This window comes from Colletes gigas, unplaced genomic scaffold, assembly GCF_013123115.1.
Source record: "Colletes gigas isolate AHSC1104 unplaced genomic scaffold, ASM1312311v1 Colletes_gigas_Sc00006, whole genome shotgun sequence".
Classification (NCBI taxonomy): Eukaryota; Metazoa; Arthropoda; class Insecta; order Hymenoptera; family Colletidae; genus Colletes; species Colletes gigas.
In genome coordinates this window covers 5535701-5552453 of record NW_025106635.1, presented here as the reverse complement: position 1 = coordinate 5552453, position 16753 = coordinate 5535701, and the positions used below count along the sequence as shown (strand labels likewise).

The 16753-nt window shown below is 45.6% G+C and overlaps 1 protein-coding gene across 1 annotated transcript in view; it reads right to left on the bottom strand.

The window, feature by feature from the left end:
• Positions 1–16753, bottom strand: part of LOC122395814 (ankyrin repeat domain-containing protein 50) — a 126977-nt gene that overhangs the window by 40840 nt on the left and 69384 nt on the right. The window contains exon 5 of the mRNA XM_043393692.1: positions 75–163. The gene's annotated coding sequence lies outside the window, so the exon portion shown is untranslated. The remainder of the gene's footprint in view (positions 1–74; positions 164–16753) is intronic.

Genomic DNA, 16753 nt, shown 5'->3' with positions numbered 1-16753 from the left:
GGCATCCTTCTTCGGTGGATACCGTTCTCCCGCCGGGTCTGAAATTCTTAAAATCCACGCTACGCCACACTCACCCTCGACAGCGTTGCACCTGCCTCCTTGGCTTCCCGTCTTTGAATTTCCACCTCTTGTCGCGCTTTCCTTCGTCACGGCCCGCCGGGTTCTGAAACAAACGAGAACGCGGTTAACGTCGAACGAAAACATTACGCTTTAATACTTTGATGGATTTGGGACAAACGTCCGGAACAAGTTTACCCGGAATTCCAAACTTGTGACATATTGAAAGTAGTGGTTCAGGAGGCTCGGGGGCTTCGATACGAAACTTTGCACGAATAATCGTTACTTCCGCCTGAGCAGTATGGGAACATCGGAAATGTCTTTTCACGAGAATAAATATTACCAGTTATTTTTATCCATCCGGGCAAATGCATTTATGATCACATCGAATGGATATAGTCGCAGGATATTAATATTGTATCGATGCAGGAACAGATACATTAATATTTTACCGATACTGAAACAGTAATGTGGCGGATTCAATAATATTCGGTGGGAAAAATCTGCTCCGGATATAGTATAACTTTTATATAATGCATAATAATTAATATTCGCATCGGTGGTCCCTTCGATCGCCTAAGTATCGAGGTAACAAAATTTAATGTGGAGCAAGGCGGAGGGTAGAGAACGATCGAAGCTGGTATCGAATCGTCGAAGAATAAAGCGACGATCATCCCCGCGGTCCTCTCGACGAAACAATTGCCTCCAATTTCACCATCGAACGAATTCACGCCGTCATAGATCACGAGCAGACAAACGCAATATAAAGTGTCGGGCGGCTGGGGAGGGTGGAGAAAGAAGGATCCTCCGGTCGGAATCCTCGCGGGGCCTCTTGCACGACGCCGATCGTCGGCGTCGCTCGACGAGCCACGGGTTCAACGAGCTGGCTAATCGAAACCGCTTCCCGAGCTAACCACTTAACTCGAGAGGAGCCAGGCGAGAGGAGGCCTATCATCTGCCCCCGTTTTCTCCGCTATGCGACTCTCCGCGCTTACCTTCGACTATTATTCTTTCGACAGGACGACCATCGACCGTTGTATACTGCGAAATGTGCGTTTCCACAATTATGCTGACCCGAGGGCAAGCGTTTGGTCCCTCGAAACATTAAGGGAAAGGGTGCTACATATGTTGTAGCGAGGAGGTCTAAAGCAAATTGTGCAAAACTTTTGTCTATTGAGGAATAGAGTGGAACCTCGATAGTTGAAACTCTTGTAGGAGGAGGGGAAGTTGGGGGAAGTAACAGCGACTATGGACAATGGAGGTATAACTTTCGAGTTCCTTCATTGGTTTGGTTACCTCAATTATTGCACGAGCCTCGACCACTGCAGGACATTTCAGCCCACTTTTCCGGCAGTATCGAGGTTCTATTGTATAGTAAGGTTGTAGAAACAGCGGAGGGAATAGCGTGCTTGGATACGGGGAGTCAAGATCCCAGGTACGAATTGTGTACGCTTCTTGCACCTTGGCCCGTTAACAGCCTGCGTATATCAACGTGGTTGCGGGTCTGTGCGTCACTGTGTGGCGAGAAACACATTTGGTGGTTTGTACCCTCATGTTATCGCATTCCGTGCCACTTGAGTGTGCCTCGAATACCTTGCTACGTTCCTTCCACCGAGTATAATTGATGCGCAGTCAACACACGGAGAGCGCCACTTGGGGTAGAAAATATTGACTGCTCAAGGTCACTTACCCTCGCTCTGTACGATTTCAACCCTAGCACCCTGTTGGAAGGTCGCATGATCCGCTCCTCCTGTGTTCCCGAACGTGTCAGTAAAAACTGGCATCCAAGAATACTGTATAAACATTTATGTTTATTATTCCATGAATCCATCGAAGCAACGTTGTATAATACAATGTAGGCAGTAGCAACCTTTGACGGAGGAGTTGTTAAAGCAACCATAAAATTTAAGGAGTATTCGGGCACATTAACATTGCAGAATGGAACCACCGAAGCGGTTAAATTTAATTTCACCCAGTACAGGAGTAACATTATTTTTCTCTTTGCATTTCCGCGCGCTACATTTTCGCGAGTTATTAATTAAGGGTTTGCGTGAGAAAGTCCGATTCGGCATAAAAAACAGGTCACTTCCTCTCTTCTTTTAGAACTGAAACTTGAAATTCAACGGGCCGTGACTGCGAACGGCTGCACGCTTCGATGAGAATTGTATCGAGGGAGACAAGACCTTTTTACGGGGACGAAGATGAATTTAATGGATGTGCCTAACCCCTCCCCCTGTCCTCTTCCTTCCTTCAATTTCCTACATTTTCAAGAATGCAAGAGGATCCAACATAATTGCACGGGCGTAACGAGGTCGAGCGACACTTGTGCCTGTTTTTCTGTTTAATGAATACGTTCCTCGATAAATCGCACGATTCTGCGACGCAGATTGCATTATGCATGCGTCCAAATCATTATACGATCGTAACAATGGAGCCGTCGTACAATATTATTTTCCATTCGCGGACATTCGCCTGCCTATTTTACCATTCCCTCGTCGTAGCCCTCCGCGACTCTTCTCAAACATACTTTTTTAGAAAGTACTAAATTTGGACGTTGATTTTAAAATATGGATTCTAATTTACCACGTTTCTTTGCGGTATCAATCAGTGTACGATTTGCCACTAAGAACCTAATAGATTTATTCTAATTCCATGGTAAATTTGATCCTTGGAAGGTTTTATAAACACGGTCATTACGTAGTTGTGTCATTACATCGTCCATAATGGTTTTTTGGAGACACGGGGAAACTCATCGGCGAACCATATGTCCGACGGTAGAACTTTTTATCGAGACTAAAGAAAGTTGAAATTGCTATGACACCAATTGCTCGGCGAACTTTTGCATCCCGGAGATAATGCCGTTCTTTTTTCCATAAATTATTTCATAATTCATTCACAAAATTGCGAACAATCTCGTCACGAACATCAGGCGCGACGCTTCTGCAGGTCGCGTGACAATAAACCTGTCTCGCACGTTTTATGTACGCTTGATGGATTATTACACGCAGTGATGTATTAGCTGCTACTTACACCTGGTACATTTATTTATCGCGACACGATACGAAGCTTAAAAAAGAAGAAAGAGAAACGAGGCCAGCAACTCCGGCTCCGAGTTAAATTCTATAAATTTCGATTACTCTTTGTACTGGGTCCTCGGCGGCACTTTTATCAAATTCTATGTTCGTCGAGAGGGTGTTAAAGGACACGGTTTTGTAGCCGTTTGCAAGTCAAAACAGCCCGATAATCTCGACTGCATAATACCAGGGAATTAACAAACGTAAACGGCAACAGTCGGATGTTCGAGTTTTACGTCGGGTGTCTCTGGTAAGAATACGTGTTAACCGTACTGCGTGCTTCTCTTATCTTTCCGATCCAAGTTTTCGATCAATGCCAGTCAACCGGACTCCCGGTTTGTTGAGCCTGTAACGTGTTAATTCAAAACATGTTCGCGTGTCACGCTCCCGTGACACATAATCTGATAGGACATCTATTTACTGGGCCGCTTATCCGGCTGGTTAAACGACCGTTCGAAGTGGTGAAAGCCAAAGTGCGCTAATTTTCTCGACGATCGTGGATTATTGTGCTTGCACGTGCTCGGGCCGTTTACGCTGAATCGCGCGTGGGTCATTTTCTCGCCTTGTGCAGCCTGCTTTCTCGCAATGCGCAGGGTCAGGACTCGGTTGGGTCTAACATTATCGCGTCTAGTGCCTCTCCTATCATTCGTTGCATTAAAAAGTCGCTCGTGAAAGTGTTACAACGGCTTCGAGGCGGGGTAATTCTATCGCGAGATACCAACATCGTATTGTGGAATCTTTCCCATTATTCCTCGACCGTTCTTGCACGGAACGTCGTAGATCAGGCTGGAACTGGTTCTAGATCTCGATCAGTCATTCGTGGCACACGCTGATGCAACTCCTGATCCTATTTATGATCCAAATCTATAATGCGTTCGCCGTCAGCCGAATAATCTTGCATGCGACGCGCGAAAGCATCGATATTTTAAAAGCTAATAGATCGGATGTCAGCAAAGACGCGTTATTGTATTTCAGTGAAAGAAGAATCCTGAAGTAATCATCTTTCTTCTGGTATTGAAAGGATGCTCGGTTCTGTCGTCGTACGAGTCCCCAGGGGTATCGTAACCTACCTAACGCGACACCGGATCCGGACGGGCATGGAGATTTCTCGAAAACCATAAAACTTGCACATCCACTCGAAGGCGCGCGCGATACCGGGGCAAAGGCGCGCTACTTGGCCCGGAAGGCATCGTTATTAATTATTCCAAGCCGTCGAGACGAACGAGTTTGCCCAAGTATGCAGCGAGTTAGCCGATGCCTTAAGTCTGTCCGGGCTTCCGGCGATTTCTGCTAACTCGGATAATTCAACGAGTCCTCGTTGCCAAGAGCCACGTGTGCTTTACATAGCTGCCCCGGGGCAGCAGGTTGCGTCTCCCTTATGTTGTGTCCACCCACTTTCGGTATATGCCGAACAAATCGTCATATCTGCTGCTTTTACGAGCGACCGCCGCGTCGTCAGGATGTCGTAATCCCGCAGGAAACCGTCAAACATTCGCCTCGTTCGATTGTTATTCGCGAGATAGTTTCGAGTTAGCCCGATGTCAAGGAGGAGGGTCCGCCCGGTTAATGGCCGTCGAAAGGGTTGCGAACCGGAACTCTGAACCGTCGTTTCGGGTTATGCAAACCGATAAATATTGCTTTTTTTTAATTTAAAACTCTTGCAGGAGTTCAGATGGAATTTCAAGACATTCCCTGCTTCGATTTTCCATTTCAAGAATCCAAAACAATTTTCCTGGATACATTCGTCTTTCGTAGTTTTCCCCAATACAATTCCAACTTGGATCGTTTCCATTTCGAATAAATTCTTCCATCAGCTTTAATATCGTCGGGGGTTGGTCGAAAACATCTCGTATCCCATACGGTTAAGAGAGCATTCGATCCGGAGATGGTATTTTTGGAGTAGGTTCCTGGTATCGGCACCGTCATTGAAAGAAATCATAGATTCACGAATGAGAAATGTCTTCGGAGGGCTCGCACGAGCCGTGAATCGAGAATCTCGTTGAACCCTGAGGGCTCCTGTCGATGTTTCCTTTCCCACGTCACGCTTTTCCCTTTCACGTATCTACCCGATCGATTTCCATATCCCCCCTACTATCTAGCTCTCCGGTACTCCTCCCTCGCGAGCAACAGCCCCGAATGAGAATGCGAAATTTATGGGCATCGAGCGAGGAGTTCCATGGAATTCAATCAACTGATATCGCTGTCATGCTCTGACGTGCCCGGCCGAAAAAAAGAGAAGAAAACGGGGGTGGGAGAAGCTCTCTCGGCCAATTCGAGTCGGCGTACGAGACGCTATCGCGCATCGACGTTCGCCACGGAATTCGCCGGAAATGAAGAGTATGCGGCCGCTTCCGACCGTATTTCTTCGAACAGAGTAACGTATTTCCAACGACTTATCTGACAATACGTCGTGCCACGACTTCGTCTCGAGAATCGTTTCCACAGGCGCTGTATCTAGCTTTTGTTAACCCACGATCGCGTCGATTGTGCGTTATAGATTTTTACGGACACTTTTATCGCTGAACGGTCAGACGTATGGACCGCTATTTAAAATCGAGACCTTCCTTCAGAGAAAGGTATCGACAATGTAAAAGAAAGAATTCCACCTCAATTTTAGGTTTTTTTAAAGAGTAGATTTATGAATCGCGTGGTAAAAAAATTAATTACGACAGTTTGTAATTAATAAAAGAAACGTATTTGAATTTTTCAGGTGCAACGTTGTACTTATGTCGTTAATTTTGTGTCGATCAAGCCCGGTCGATTTTCAGTATATTTGTGGAGCGTGGCAAAAAATAGACTCAAGTATCTGAAATTCGACTTCTTGCTGAATTTGATATTCCGCAGAATATCCTTTAACGCGGGTACGGTTATTTTTGGTAGCAGAAACGATTCCATCGCGAAAGATAATCCCGGCGGTATTTCCTGTGAATTTCCTAGACGCCACAAAGAAAACGACGTAACTATACCATTCCTATGTAAAATCATTGTATTCCGATACAGCGGCGTCGTTCGCCTGCTTGCCTGCATAATGTTCGTTGGAAATGAAAAGATTTTCTACGTCCTTTTCTCATCCGCGTAACGGCGAAACAACTCGTTTTCTCGTCCGAGTAAACATTACGAAGTTGCTCATCTTGCGAAACCGTTTTCAAGCTTTTCCACCGGCGAAACGTCCCTATTTGCCGACATTGCGGGACACCGTTTGAACGTACCTTTGATTAAACATTCTTTCAAAATGGAAGAGACAGAATACTCTATTCGGATGCTTCCTCTACTTGCTAATTAAAAAGTAAATTTTATGCTTATCCTCTGTAGTCGAGGATCCGAATTACGGTGCTCGTTACGCCAAACCACAAACATGGTATGAGAGTAAACCTTATATTCAATGTATCTTTTCGGTAAAGAATTTTTTTCTTGAAAGTGCGTAGGATTTCGGGAGTATGTCTACTGACCAAAAATGATTGCAATTAACCCTTGCAAACAAAAATAATTTTTTTAGAACGATTTGAAATTTTTTAATTTTGTCGAAAAAGTCCACCTACTCCCTGTCGATTTTTCTTTAACATTTGTTCCCCTTTCATCGAGTTTTGAATTGTTCGTTGAAAGTCGAGTCACGGACAATTTATTCAAGATTAACTTTTAGTTCTATTTTCTCAAAACGAAGTCTTGCCCGATGTCTCGGAAACTAAGCACGTTTTTTGCTCTCTCCAACCAAGGCGAAGATCAAACTGGCTGAACAGAAAGTACGTCCGGTCAAGTGCTGGGTAGCAATGAGGCAAACTGACTCCCAAGTTTCGCGCAGAAATGTGCGGATCAACAGTGCGGTCTGATGAAGTTAAGTGGCCGGTCGGTGCCGGCCTAATTAAGTTAGTTAGTTTGGAGGTTAGCCCAGGAACCTGCGTTAACTTGCTGAATGTTCAGAATGTGGGAAATGTTATTTATGACACTTCGAGGCTGGCGCTATGTCGGCCTTTAAACACGCTCGAACCACTAGAGGTGACTCCGCGTCAGGTTCGAATCGATACGAAAACGCAAGGGGAACGTGGTACCGGCGAAATTTTCTATCGGACGCAATTTCTGAGTAATCTTCTTTACTGCTAAAGAAACAAACCGTAAACAAATATTTTATCCACGCCCCATTTCGTCCCGATAGAATTGGCCAGTGTACTCCGACCGAATTTCCGCCAACTTCCAGCAAACTTTCTTGTCAATTTCAAGAGGTACTTCCGTGAAACAAGCCCGCAGAAATCCGTCATTTAATTAAAAATTATTGGACGTTTCAGTCACGATACCTTCTGGTTAGTTCTGAATTGTTTATCGAAATAGACATGGGATTATCGAAATACTGTTGTTAAATAAAGAAAAGTTGTTATCGAAGACTGTGTATTTTAAATTAAGTATGAGTTTGATCAGCTAACAGGAGGCTAGAGAGAAAAATAGTATGTGGGCCACGTGCCAAAAAAAGAACGGGAAACATTCTATAATTTACGTTTGGAAAACATCGTCAACGTTTCTCATCGGGACCCAGTTTACGAGTACTTTTTACCCGGAAGCTTTCAGATGATCGTAACTTCCGCGGAATATATTTCTCGCCGGATCACTTCGTTTCGCGTTGATTTGTACGATCGTTGGGAACGCGAACGAATCGTTCTTCCTTTATTTTTCATCACACGGATGGAGCCGGCCGGAGATGAAAGCGTGTGTTTCTGGCGGAAAAGAAATGATCTTGGTTCCTCGTCTGAATCCACAAGGGAGCCGACTGTATCTCGATATTACAAAAGTTCGTCTAGACTGAATCGCAACAACGGCCAGAAAGCCCAGCGCCTTTTCTGTAGGGAAAGATTGCTAAGCTCCGCTTAGGAGTAATTTGTGAGAAGCCATCGCTGGAACGTTAAGACGCGCCCGACTAGCTTCGTTTTCCTAGCCGTTCGTCGCCTGTGCACAGACGTCGATAATAGTTTCCTTCAGGCATTTGTCGACTCCCTGCCACTGCCAACTAAATAATAGTGGTTTCAAATATTTTTCTTCTTCTATTCCTATTAATCTATTCCTCGTCGTTCCAATGGGTTATTAAAGAATATAATTAGTAAGCAATTTTTCTTTTAGATCTAGCAGTCATACGTTTCTTTGGATAGCCAGATGAACGTAATTTTAAAACGTTTGATCCCCGGAAAAAAAGAATGGCTCGCGAAAGCTTGTACCAAAGGTGTTTTCGTCGATCTATTCGAAGCAACCGAAGGACTAGACGGGAGAACACGGCGGAGTTGTAACTTATGTAAATCCCTTTACCAACGAGCGTGGAAGGTACCGCCAGACTCGAAACTCGATTCGACCGGTGTTAAAATGCAGCTGACTTAGCATGCAATTAAAATACAGCTTAACGATACAGACACCTGAGTCCTCGGTCTCAGACGTCTCTAGACTCTAACTCCGTTCTCCAACTTCCCTCGTACAATACCCTCTCGCCGTCTTTTTGATTCTCCGCGACACCGTGTCTGCTCTCGGCGACTTCTTTCAGCGGCTTTGGTCCATACAGGTCCGTTGGTGCATCCGTACACCTTTTGCTCGTAATTCCATTAGACGAGTTCCCCGAAAAAAAACAGTGGGCTCGCGTCGAACTCGTTCTTTCTGGGCAAGAACGCGATCCTTTAACGGCCACTTGATGCCATTCAGGGTCTTCTTAGTTTCGCTTAGACCAGGCGACGCCCCCGCAAATCGTCCATCCTGGGAATAACGACGTCACGTTTCGCGACACCGGTTGAATAGGGCAGGACAAACCTAACCCGGGGTTTCGTTAAACGTGCCTCGTACGTGGCTCGTATGAATGCCAAAAGGAGACGCCTATCCGCGATTTACGAGTACGCGAACCGACCTCGCTCGCAAGGATGAGCACACGCGACAGACGCGACCCTCCACGGCTGCTTCAACTTACCCCCTTCTGTCGTCCGCTTTTTAATTTCTCTCGACTCTGCTGCACTCGAATAAGCGCGCGTGCACTCGCGCGTAACGCCTCGAGACGACCGGAGAAAGGATTTTTATGTTGTCGCAGAAACGGCAAGAATTTTCGGCGGGGGTGGAACAAACGAGTCTATACGTCGTGCTTCTTCCTTCAGACGCGTCTGCGAGCAGCGTGGGACGCACGAACGTCGAAGAGAAACGATACCGTCCTTTGTTCGAGCGAATAACATATATGTTAAAATGTGTGTTGATTTTTTTTATAATGGAATTTGAATCGAATCTTTACGCTCGTTAAACCGTAAATGTTTCTAATTTGAATCATGTCGAAGACGTTTAAACACAATTGGAGGCTGCAATCCGTTCAGCTTTAGATTCGCAAGAAAATTTCTCGACGGTACACGAGCGATCATTCATGTGTCAACGGCAACTAAGATGTCTATTGAGATCCACGCTCTGTCGGATCATCGCATTGCCTTTAGGCAGCATGATGAATCCTCTCGCGTCCTTCTTATTGGCACTTTCTTTCAGAAAACGCTACATTACAATGTAATTAGTCTCTTTATCTTGGTACCCGTGATGTTTCTCCGTCGTTCGTCACTTCTGTCATAATGTACCGCAATAATGACGCGCCTGGCATCCAGCTTGAACCTCTGCACGTGGCGAAATTGGCCACCAGATGTTGCCCATTTATTAGTCCGCGGACCGCACGGTAATATTTCTAATTCGAGACAGCCTTACCCAGTGACACCTAATCCGTATTCATGCTCCAAAACCCTTGAAAACCGCTGTGTCTTCGCACGACCATTTTGACGACATTGTACCCCATAGTGGTCATCATTTTCTATTCCTTTAATGTCCTAGGCATTTTGCCTCCGAGTGGCTTTTTCATTTCCCAATCGATATTAAATCACTGTATCATTACCAGTCCGTTTCTGCATTGTTAATGCATCGAACACTTTATCTCTGAATCGCCGCTAGATCGTTTCCAAGTGGACTTTCGATTACTGTCATTATCGATTCGGTTTCTATACCGTGAACGTTTTCGATACTTTGCCTCTAAAACGCCAGCGGTGCATTTTCACGCCAACTTTTAATCATTGTAATATTGCCAGTCTGTTCTTATCGCACATGTATTAGACATTCTACCTCTAAATTGCTAATAATTAAATTCCACGTCAAGTTTCGATCGATGTATCCGTTCCCAATTGATTCCCGAGCTGCTACCAGTTAATTGCCCGGTCGATTTTAAAGCGTTCATTACGGGTTTCTGTATCGTTAGTGCACTAAAATAGCTGGACTAATGATCCGTGACGTAGCCCACAGGCAAATCACACGACACACACCAATGTTAGTGTGTCGTTTAACCCCTGAAGAAGTTACTCGGAACTCTACTCAAGTAATTTGACAGCGATTTAAAGGTTGAAGATTTGGTGGTGTCGTGGATTTCCCAGGCTGCTTATCCTTATCTCGACGCGAAACACGAAATCTTGAACGGGTAACCGTTCCCTGTTATCCCGTCGATGGATACCGACCGGAACGGACCTACCCAACAGATGAGTCTCCCGGTTCATCGAGGTCAGCGGAATTCCATTCGCGGCGGAAGCGCGCGGCTGACGAGAATAATCAATGCAAGCGGGTGGGCAGCTGACGTAACGATTTACCAAGCCGCATAACCGGCAACACGTCGCGACGCGATTCGTTCGGTTAACGAAAAAAGCCACCGGCGGACGAGTCCTGCCTCCTGATAACTGTACTCGTCGCGGATGTAACGCGAAATTGAGTTCGCGGCCAGAGGTCACCGAATTCTCTCCGCGGCGCGAGCACGTTCACCGCGCGGGGGGGACGACAAATGCAGTGGCGTAACCTTGGTATTTTCAGGCCTCTGGACGGGTTGCAAAATGAAAATACACGCCCACGCGCCGCTGATTTTATTAGAAATTTTTCCATCATTCGAATCGATGACTAGCGATAAACTTGAACAGGGATATCGCGATGGAAGTTCTCTAGCAACGAATTGCCCTGGCGCTGAAACCCTGTCGATTCTCGAGGCTATCCAGTATCAGAATTGAATCTTGGCAACAGGTGTTGACGACAGCGTTGTCGAAATAATCAAGCAGGTAAACTGTTGGCGATTCGTTAAATTGGTTTGTCTCTCAATTATCCGGATACTCGATGTTCCACCGTATGACTTGACTAATTCCCTAATTGCTACAGAAGAGAATTACGAAGCCTTCCTCCCTTCCCCACCTATCCATGTTCGACGGCATACACGACGTCGAGGACTCTTGTTTGCTAGTCTACAGGAGATCTACTCCTCCCTGTGTGCGCTTAGCAACTGGGCTGCGTCGGCTGAACAAAGGTGGGCGTTGCGTTTGCTCGTCAGTTTATAGACGGTCTGCTCCTCCCTGCGTTTCAGGAACAACCGAGCTACACCGAACAGACAAAGCCTCTGCGACCAGAATTTTTCCCAATTCGAGTTTACTCGTGTTTATCGAGCGACTTCCACGCGTAGTCTTCAACGAAGGTAACCTGCGGAGGATGCTAGGAACGCAAAAGCTCACGTCTGCGACCTCTGGATCTCTACCATTATCAGAAGGTGGTTATTGGACTCGAAATAACTAGTCTCCTCTTCGTTATTCTCTATCAAAGTGTGCAATGTTTGTAAGAATGAATTTTTCTCACCGACTGAGCCCATCGATCGACTCTCCCAGGATAACTCCCGATAACAAAACTACAATGATCGTAATTCTGCGAAGGGAAACTGGGAATACCGAGGCTCGTAACGTTTTGATCCGTAAATCGCGAATATTGTTCTATCCCCTGGCTCCACCTCTTCTTTGTGATAAGTTATAAAAGGAACGGGTCCTCAGGATCAAGGATCTTGTCCCGCTTAATTCGAGCGTGCAATGTTTGTAAAAATCTCTCGGGTCTTTCTTAGAAGTCTATCGATCAACCACCCCAGAGACGCAACGCTTGATGACGAGTCTACGCTGATTGTAGCGGCGCTAACAGTACCGTGGGGCGTGGCCTATAACCTTTTGATCCGAAGATCACGAACATGTTTTCCACCCCCAGGCACCGCAACACCGAGGGGTAGAACTACGAACGATCGGCTTTCTCATCTTTTAGAAACACGCTAGAAAGGTATTCAAACGACTCTTCTTGCCTTCGAGTACATATATTCGATTGTGAGAACGTTTTCTCTTGGGTCTTTCTGTGCGAACAGAGTCAATATTATTCTTGCAACGCTCGATGAGAAATTTACAGTCTGGTTTTCTTTCAAAGATAGGCGTGCTTTCCTCTTTTCTATGGACGGCCAACGGCCCGATTCCAAAGTAAAAGTAGACGGAAGTCCTACGATATGACCTTCTCCTCGATGGATTTAAAGATCACTTGCACTCGTAGGCTCGCGAACGATCGAGTTTTCTCCGCGTTCGATGAACGATCGTGGCTTGAACTTTAGGCGGTCCCACGGCTTTGATTCTTCCACCGCGCCAATGGACGCAGGCATTTAACGGGGACACGCAACGACGAATTTATTCGTGGGTTGCACGCGAAAATGCATTTTCAGCAGCGTCGATAAATCTTGCCGCGTTAAAGCAGAGCGATACAGAGGCGCGTGGACGTACGGTTGACAGAACCAGCGAGTGTGTCGTTCACGTGGGCCCACGTCGACCCAGACGATGGATACACGACGCGTTCTACGCCCGCTGATACGCGCGCAGTGGCGTAACGATTCATCGCGATCAAAGTTTATCGTTGCAAACTTATAAGAAACGACACCGTTGATTATGGGTTCGACAAAACCAATCGTACATTCTTAACTGGGTGGTCGAGACAAATGGGACACCCTTCCAGATAAATCCTGACGCCAGATCGGACGTTTACGGCAGTATCACTGGCGGCAGCGCGTGATATTGCATCGTGTTTTCCAACGCGACGTTCCAATTACAATGGGAGTGTTCATCCGTGCTTCTTACGGCTTATTCATTACGCCTACCGTTCACAACCTGGCATTAATATCGAATGAATTATTGATGCACCGGAACTGGTTGATCAACTGCATCGTGCACAAAAGGCGCGTATAGAGAAATTAATTATTTAACAAACACGACCGGCACTAGCGGGACAGTGAACTCGCACGGCGATAGAAGACCGTTTCGTGCAACGATTCACACGAATTGCACGATTTGGAATACCTAGTGGAAGCACTTCGTAGGGTGGTTTAAAAATGTATGTCCACCCGTGCAACGTGTAAGATATAAAGACGAGCAAAATTCTTTCGTCGAATTAAATTTTTCTCGCCTCTGGCACAATGCTGGTTCATTTCATCCCTCAGAGTCACCGACTGTGACAAAAAAATCCCCCAATTCTCCGACTCCCTCGATTAGGCGACCAACCCTCGTCCCCGTCGGTCGGATAATCGCGGACGCGTCGTGTTTATCGCCCCGAAAATTTTGTGTCATATTTTTAACGGGCGACTCCCCATTGGTCGCGACAATGAAGGCCCGAGAATGTCGAAAACAGCAAAACGTTTTCGGGGGGTGACGGCAGCAGAAGGAAAGAAGAAAGGGAAAGGAAATTATCGAATAATTATGTACCCGGTTCCGCGTTCCCTCTGCAAAACGTTTTAGGGAAATTGTAATACGATCTCTACGGGTGGGTGGGGGGGAGGTGGACGCAGCGTGCATCCGATTTTAAATCAATTTCAACGTAATTGCACAGAAGCCGCGGGACGGTTTGATTACGGAAGGAAAAGGCGATGGAAATTATCTCGGCGGGTTCAGCTTTGAACGCACACACCCCCGACAATTTCAATTTGACCCTTTCGCTGCTTCCTACTTGCCGGCCTCATTTGCGTTACATTCAACCTATGCTCGGGGATAGTGGTAACCACGGTGCTTACCTTATCCTTTCATTGGATTGGTAGCTCACCGTGCCACCCCCCGAAGCTTTTCGAGGCTTTCCAATTTAGCGAAATATCATTTCCCCCGTGTCGTAATTCAGGGAGACCTCGCACAATCGCCACGCGTTTCGTTGGCTCGTTTAGAAAAGGAGACTAGTTCTTTTTCTTTCCCTCCAGCAATCGACCTTTACCACCGCCGTCGGCAACTCTCTTCAATCCCATTCACGTCGAGAATCTTTGTTTCGGTTGTTCCCGATTGCCGCGATGCGGTTATTCGAGAAATCCTTCGCTAATTACGCTAGCGAAAGTACGCTCGGTTTCTATAAGGCGGGCGCAAAGAGTATTCGCGCGGCGGCCAACTTGAAACGAAACTTTCCGCGATTGCGTTTATTAAGAATTTTACAGGGCACTAAGGATCCAGGAACAGATCCTAGAAACTGGGCCACGAGGTGGATACAAATATCATTTTCTCAGAATTTTTTACAACAACCGGACCAATTAATAAATAAGATTCGTTCGGTGAACTGTTTCATAATCTTTGGAAACGAAGAATTATACGAATGCTTGTTACATGTTTGTTTTTGATAGATTAGTTTTCTTACGATCCCCGGAGAACGTGTAAACTGTTTGCTTCACGATTGTTTGTTAAACAAACACACGATACGATCTTTTTGTCGCGACTGCTCGCTGTACGAATGCTTCCTACGCTTACTGTACCCTGTTTCCTTATCGCTCGCCACTGAATTCGGTTCGTTCTTTCGGTTATCGCTACCTAGGTTGTTGGCTAAGCTTGTTGGAAGTTACGTTTTTTGGGACACCTATCGCGAGAGTATTTCGAGCAACCGTATTAATTTGTGCTCGAGGGATTGCAAACGAAAATGACAGCAGTGTTTGTTCCCGGGATGAGATCGCAACGTGGGTTTAATAATAATTTGATAGGGTACACAACTCCGTGGAAAATAGACTCGATGTTGGTCGAACAATAACGTAATACGATCGTTGTGTATCATGCTTGGTTTGGTTTCCATCAGATGTGGGTAAATCGTATTTCGAACGGGTGAATCGCGAAGAACGAAATCTAAACATTCGTCTGTAAATAACGAACGGAACATCGATTTATGGCGGTGCATGTTCGTACGTATGCAAGTGCACTGGATGCACCACTCGCCAAAGAAGGCGTGAAAGTGACACCTGTGCAGGATTTTGTACAGGTAAACGTCGACCCGCGCTGCCCACGTGTCGGTGAATGTGGCGAGCCGAGAATCGATAATAAATTAGTATTATCGGTACGATTCCAGTAACACGTTCCACACGGGTAAACGAAGAACTAGTCGAAATCGCGGATTTAGACGCAAACGGGAAATTATGATCGATCGGTCGATCGCGAGAAAATTCACTTTCACACTATAATCAAACGGTGTACACGGAATTTGGTTTCAAGTAATAAATACGGTCTTTTTACAGCATTTATTAGAAGATTGAAAGGAAAACAGTACCCGATTTCTAATTAGTTTATTCAAATTACCCGAGGGAGGAACGATGTTTCCCGTTCGAGCAATTTCTTCGTGAAAATAAAACATTGCGGGCACCCACCGAATAAAATAGATGCTCGAACCGGTTCGAGCCGAAGCTACTATAAAGAGGGACAATTTTCCAATTTTCCGCACCAGTTTCCCAATTGCAGGATCTGTTGTACATAATATACATCAAAGACCTGCTTCGCATTCATGGCGGTGGCGACCCTTTGTGGGAAACTTTATAGGAAACTCTAAGAGGGAGTGAGAAATGGCTAGAGCCCAAGAAGCAAAAATTGCTGCAATTTTAGAGACCCTGCTTCAAGTTCCGTGAGTTATACAGTGTTCTCCCAAAGAGTGTAAGCGAAAAATCATGCGAAAGAGCTCCTAAATTGGTATGGAATTGTAATATTATCTATTACCGAGGCTAAAAGCAAAATTTACACCAACTTTCAACCTTCTATCTTTACCGTGAGGGTAGGTAGATATTTTTTCTAAAATTACATCGTGCTTTATTTAGATACGATGAATTGTATATTCTTCCATGATCGATCGCGATCTACGTAGAACGGGGACACGCCGCGACAAAATGAAAAAGAAAATCCTCGTTTCCTGGCTTTTGGGAAAGTTCATTCGGCAGTTATTTTACTTTCCTGTTAGCCTCTCGTATTTTACGCGCGCCCAGATATCCGGCGTTGAAAGAAGATTTATAACCGCGCATCCTGACTTTCGATGCTCGTTCGCGTCCATTGCACCTCGGGCTAAAGCGCGCGTTTCGAACAGACACGGACGCCTCATTAAATTATCACGCAACACAATTTTCCAATCACCCCGGCAGTATCCGAATATCAACGACTCTTATAACTGGCGATGGATTTAATCCGGTGACATACTTATTAATATCAACATGGACTCGTGAATATTAATAAGTAATTCAGGAACAGAATATCAAGGCCTTCGTTGGATACAATTTTTAATATTTTTCTACGAAAAAAATTGAGAAGACTCTTAAAACGTAGTGCTGGCAGTGTAGACACTCTTTTTTAAGAAAAATTTCTACGAAACCTGGTCTGAACGGGAATACCGTCTTAAGAACCGCCGATCCAAGTTAACGACACAGCATACCGGGAAACAAATTATTTCCGGACGTGATTGAATTCTCCCATTTCACGGATACTCGCTCGAACAACCAGCTTGCTGAATAAAGAGCCTCGCGATCGGGAATCCAGGAGAAACGGCGTGTATCT